This window comes from Natrix helvetica, assembly GCF_964273705.1.
Source record: "Natrix helvetica genome assembly, chromosome: 2".
NCBI lineage: Eukaryota > Metazoa > Chordata > Lepidosauria > Squamata > Natricidae > Natrix > Natrix helvetica.
Window position 1 is genome coordinate 10,251,146 of NC_138552.1, and position 6,000 is coordinate 10,257,145.

The following is a 6,000-nucleotide window of genomic DNA, read 5'->3' on the forward strand; positions in this document are numbered from 1 at the left end:
AACAGGAAACAGATAGGTGGGGCCGAACAGATTATAAAAAGCCCTGCAAGCCCTTCTTCTCTTCTCTTCTCTTCTCTTCTCTTCTCTTCTCTTCTCTTCTCTTCTCTTTCTTCTCTTCTTTTCCCTTCTCTTCTTCTCCACCAACATTGAAGCATGTAATCACATTTTCTGTTCAGGACTCAAGCCATGTGGTCCTGTCCACCATTAAAACCATCTTTCCAAGCAGCCTCCATATCTCCAGTTTCTTTTTCCCCACTTGGAGCCGAACCCAGAAGGACATTTCTTCCAACATATATAAAAGCCAAGTACCACTCACTCATCATGAACTCTCCAGAACCATGTAAGAACTCTTGGCTTCTTGGTGCTCGCTAAGAAAGGATTTTTCGAAATGACCATCAGATCATTCGTATTTTTTTATATAGTAACACATTGATGCTAAGGAGTTCTACTCCCCCTCCCCATCTGAAAAGAACTCTGTTCCAACTGCCAGTTGCCTCATATTCCATTACCTCAGTTCAAACTGGCAGACGTTCCACTCCTTCACTCAGGAGCGGTCATGGGCTCCTTACAGTACTAACGTCGGTACCTCACCAAAATGTCTATGCCTTCCACCCATGGAACTGCTTCCGGACTCAAGGCGGCAGGAACAATATTCCCTTATGTGTTGCAATCACCAACCAGAACTGAGCCAATGCATTGTGAACTGGATTTCTCCTGCATTGCCTTATCACATAGTTTTGTCGCGAAGCACGGGTATTCAGCTAGTAAATAAATAAATATCCTCCTCCTGGATAATAATTTATTTTTTTTCTAAAACTTCTCAATCTTCCTTTCGACCCTTGATCTTCCTTTATTTAATTACAGGTGGTCCTTGGCTTCCAACCATTCGTTAATAACTGGTCGAGGTTCCAATGGCACTGAAAAAAGTGACCTGTGAACATTTCTTCACACAACCATTGCAGTCTCCCCATGGCCATGTGATCAAATTTTGGACACTTGGTAACTGGATCATATTTATGACGGTTGCAGTGTCCCGGGGTCATGTGATCACCATTTGCAACCTTCTGACAAACAAAGTCAGTGGGGAAACCAGATTCAGTTAACAACTGTGTTACTAATTTACAACTGCAAGGATTCACTTAAGAACTGTGGCAAGAAAAGGTTGCAAAATGGGGCAATATTCAGTTAACGACTGTTTTGCTTAGCAACAGAAATGTTGGGCTCTATTGCCATCGTTAAATCAAAGACTAAAAGTAAAGGTAAAGGTTCCCCTCGCAGATATGTGCTAGTCGTTCCCGACTCTAAGGGGAGGTGTTCCTCTCTGTTTCAAAGCCGAAGAACCAGAGCTGTCTGAAGACGTCTCCGTGGTCATGTGGCCGTCATGACTAAACACCAAAGGTGCACGGAACGCTGTTACCTTCCCACCAAAGGTGGTCCCTATTTTTCTACTTGCATTTTTACATGCTTTCGAACTGCTAGATTGGCAGAAGCTGGGACAAGTAACGGGAGATCCCTCCATTACGCAGCGCTAGGGATTCGAACTGCCGATCTTTCTGATCGACAAGCTCAGCATCTTAGCCACTGAGCCATCACGTCCCACAACTCAAAGACTACCTGTATTTAATTCATAAGGTGCCCGATTCCCTCACATTCCTGGTGCTTTCTTTAAGTTCTCCCCAAATGCAGCTCTTCAAGTTTATGACATCAAGATTTCAGGGTGGGGTTTTTTTTTTCCCCTCTGTGCTTTTTACTTCATTTCTTGAACTGGTCTTCTTATTCTGTACAAAACCGCAAGCCCTAAACTATGGTTCATTCTCAATGTATCCTGATGCCAAGCAGAAATTTTGGTCATCATCTTGAAGACTATGGATTTTGCTGTCTGCTTGTAGTTTGCAATGTTTATTTTAGTTAACACCAAAGACTTTAGAAATAATCCTTGACAGCCTGTATATTTTGGGCAGAACTGTTTACACATTTCCCAAAGCGTGGCTTTGCTCCCCGTTGAAAATGTCTTTGTTTTGTTGCTATTTCAACATATCATTACTCCAACACGTAAATCAGGATACACTCAAGATGGATTTTTCTCAAACTCCTCTGAAGATCGATTATTAGGAGACTTCTATTGGTTTTCTGTTTCATTAGTACAGCTGGATCTCTTTGGGTTAAAATGTAATGACTTTTTACCTCTGCAAGAGCGGGGAGGTTACGGGCATAAACATTTCCCCTGCCAACAAGGAAAGGAAGGTTGGCATTTTGAGAATTCCCACTGAATTGCCAAAAAAGCCAATAAAGTCCCTAGGCTGAATTAACAGAAGAATAGAATCAAGATCACGCTTAATAATAATACCACTTTATAATGCCTTGATAAAATCACACTTGGAATACTGCATTTACTTTGGTCGCCACTATAGAAAAAAGATGTTGAGACTCCAAAAAGAATGTAGAGAAGCGCAACAAAGATGATTAGGGGACTGGAGACTAAAACATATGAAAAACAGTTTTAGGAATTGGGTATGTCTAGTTTTAAAGAAAAGAAGGACTAGGGGAGACATGATAGCAGTCTTCCAATATCTCAGGGGTTGCCACAAAGAAGAAGGGGTCTTTTCTCCAAAGCATGTCAAGGGAGGACAAGAAGCAATGAATGGGAACTCATCAAGGAGAGAACCAACCTAGAACTAAGGAGAATTTTTCTGACAGAACAATTAATCAGTGGAACAACTTTCCTCCAGAATACAGATGGGTTGCTTACCGGTTGGGCGAACCGGTAGTGGAATGTTGGCCTCGGTTGCATAACCGGCAGCAACCCAGGCTGGCCACGCTTCCGAACTGCTTCCCCGGTTGCCACAGCATGTTTTTTTGGCATTTTTAAATGTTCTGTACATGCGCAGACCTATTTACAGGCAACTGCGCACCAAACCTGCAGTAACGCCGGCAGCAACCCAGCCCTACTCCCGAAATTGTGGATGTTTCAAACACTGAAGTTTTTAAGCAGAGATGGAAGTACCTTTTGTCTGAAATGGTATAAGGTTTCCTGCTTGAGTTATGGGGATGGGCTAGAAGACCTCCAAGGTCCCTTCCAGCTCTGTTATTCTGTTAATTGCTTGTCTGCCTCTGAAAAAGAGTCACAGTATGGACTGTTGACATTGTAAGTAGCTTCTTGCACTGAAGTGAACACATGCCCAGGAAGAAATTTTCCATAGAAATCCAATCAAACTTTAGATTTTAAATGTGTTGCAGTGATGGTGAGGGAGGCAATGAAACAGCCTTCCGTACTTTCTGAGCATCATGCATGGACCAGCAGAACATTTGTGGATGGTGAAAGGACTTCTGAAATCTATCTCAGTATAAAAGTAGACCCTTAATAGCACAATGTACATCTTGGAAACAGCCTTGGAGATTAGATTATCCATATCTTGAGTTTTCTTAGCCAAAACATCATTTGGAGAACTTTTGGTATTTGGAGTGAACTTCAATTACTGGAATATAAGGATTAAATAATATATTTGATCAAACCTGGTTGACCCTTTCTGTTCTTGCAGTTCTTAGATTATTAAATGAAAGAAGGAAGAGGGGATGTCTGGCTGAATCCAAGGAGAAAGAGAGAAAAAGAAAGATAAAGCGGGTATCAAACTCGTTTAAAAAAAAAAAAAGCAGTACTCCATCCTGAAGAAGCTTTAACCCCAATAACGTGAACAACTACAGTCCAGTGGCCAACTATTCTCTTCAATCAATCAATCAAACCTTTATTGTCAACGCACAACATGTGTACAATGAAATTGAATGAGTCTCCCTTGGTGCAGCCCACCCAAGCACACAGAATAAATCTCCATCAATCAATAAATCTTACTCTTCCTGAGTAAGATGGCCTGGAATAAGCAGCCCTTATAATTCTTATATGATTATTGAGATCCAGTGCAACAGCAACAGTGACTAACAAGCAAGTACTGGAATGCACAACATCAGAAATGTCACTAGAAGGCAAAATCACGAAACTGGGTGTCACTTACTTTGGCCCTGTCATGCAGGGGGATTCACTGGAGAAAGCAATTGTGTTTGGATGGGAGTTAGTGGCAAAAGGAAACCAGGCTCTCAAAGAACGCAGTAGCTGGACACCATCAAAGCTGACACCAGCCAGAGCATAGAAAAGCTCAAAGAAACAGTGCAAGAATGGAAGATGTGGAGAGATCTGGCCCATGGGATCACAAAGAGTCAGACATGACTGAATGGACGACATCATCATCATCATCATCATCATCAAGAATGGCCATTGATCTGATGACCATTCTTTAGATTTTTTTAAAAAATGAGGTTGGAGTGGCATCCTTTATGCCCACCATGACAGTGCTGGGCACCATGTTGAAGATCTACATCACAGGGCAGATTTTCTAGAACAGGGGTCCCCAACCCCCCCGGTTTGTGGACCGGCTTCGGGCCGCAGGATCTCAGGAACCAGGCCGAGCACACCAGGCCTGTATCTGCGGGATGCAGGCAGCATATGAAACCAGCCCCCCACACTCCCCCAGTCCACGGAAAAACCTCTCTCCATGGAACTAGTCCCTGGTACCCAAAAGTTTGGGGGCTGCTGTTCTAGAAGACCTTTCCCAGGAACTCCTGCCAAACTAAGCGAAACATTTGATTTAACCATCAAAAAGAGGGATTTTTGGCTTTCTAAGAGTTGCCTAGAACAGGGGTCTCCAACTTTGGCAACTTTAAGTCCGGTGGACTTCAGCTCCCAGAATTCCCCAGCCAGCTGGCTAGGGAATTCTGGGAGTTGAAGTCAGCCAGGCTTAATATTGCCAAAGTTGGAGCCCCCTGGCCTAGAACCATCTCTGTGATCTCTTTAGCATTGGGTGAAGATCCTCACGGCGCAAAGTATGTTCTGTACATTTTAATGTGACTTTTGCATTCTGGATTCCTCTGAGCCAGGCTATATAACGGGTTGAATTACGGGAGGCCGTGATTTGTGTCTTCTCTTTCTTTTGTTGCTTTTAATCTAATGGCTTTGCGCTCCGTTTCAGCATCCAGATTATTTTTATGTTTATGTATTGCAAATCACCCAGAGAACTTTTAAGTTATACGATCGCCTACTAATGTTGCAAATAAATAAACAAAACAAAACAAAAGTTTGCTAATGGCCCTGTAGAAGAGGTACAATCTTGCCAACACGTGCTTCTAATAAGAACAAGAGAACACATCCACATTTGAAATGCATTTTTGCACCGTTTGGGTAGGTGGCAAGTTGTAGATTTGGATTCTGTTACAGGAAGAGATTCACAGTCTCACGGAGCTGGGAAACTATGAGTCTTATGATAGGTTATCATATAACCTATCAAAATACAATTTTATTATATGTTTCAATCGTGGAGGATAAACCCCAAAATACAGTCCTCAATTGGCTGAATTGTGTTTTTACTATGCATTTACACATGCTAAATGCACCTCAATAAGTACATTTTAAGACCTCTGAAAAGGTGGCTCAGTGACTAAGATGCTGAGCTTGTCGATCAGAAAGGTCGGCAGTTCAGTGGTTCGAATCCCTAGCACCGCGTAACGGAGTGAGCTCCCAATACTTGTCCCATATTCTGCCACCCTAGTAGTTCGAAAGCATGTAAAAAAATCAAGTAGAAAAAATAGGAACCACCTTTGGTGGGAAGGTAACAGCGTTCCGTGCGCCTTCGGGGTTTAGTCATGATGATCACCTGACTACGGAGACATTTTCGGACAGCCCTGGCTCTTTGGCTTTGAAACAAAGATGACCACCGCCTCCTAGAGTTGGGAACGACTAGCACATATGTGCGAGGGGAACCTTTACCTTAAGACCTCTGAGCATTTCATGACATCAATTTTAGGATTAGCCCTGTTGGTCCACTGGGCAGTCTTATAATCAATCAACACATGGTGTTAAATTGGCATTCAGGGTAGTGTGGTTGCCTAACCCATGGATTATTATTTCAGGCAGTCCTCGATTTACAACGGTTCATTTAGTGACTGTTCAAAGTT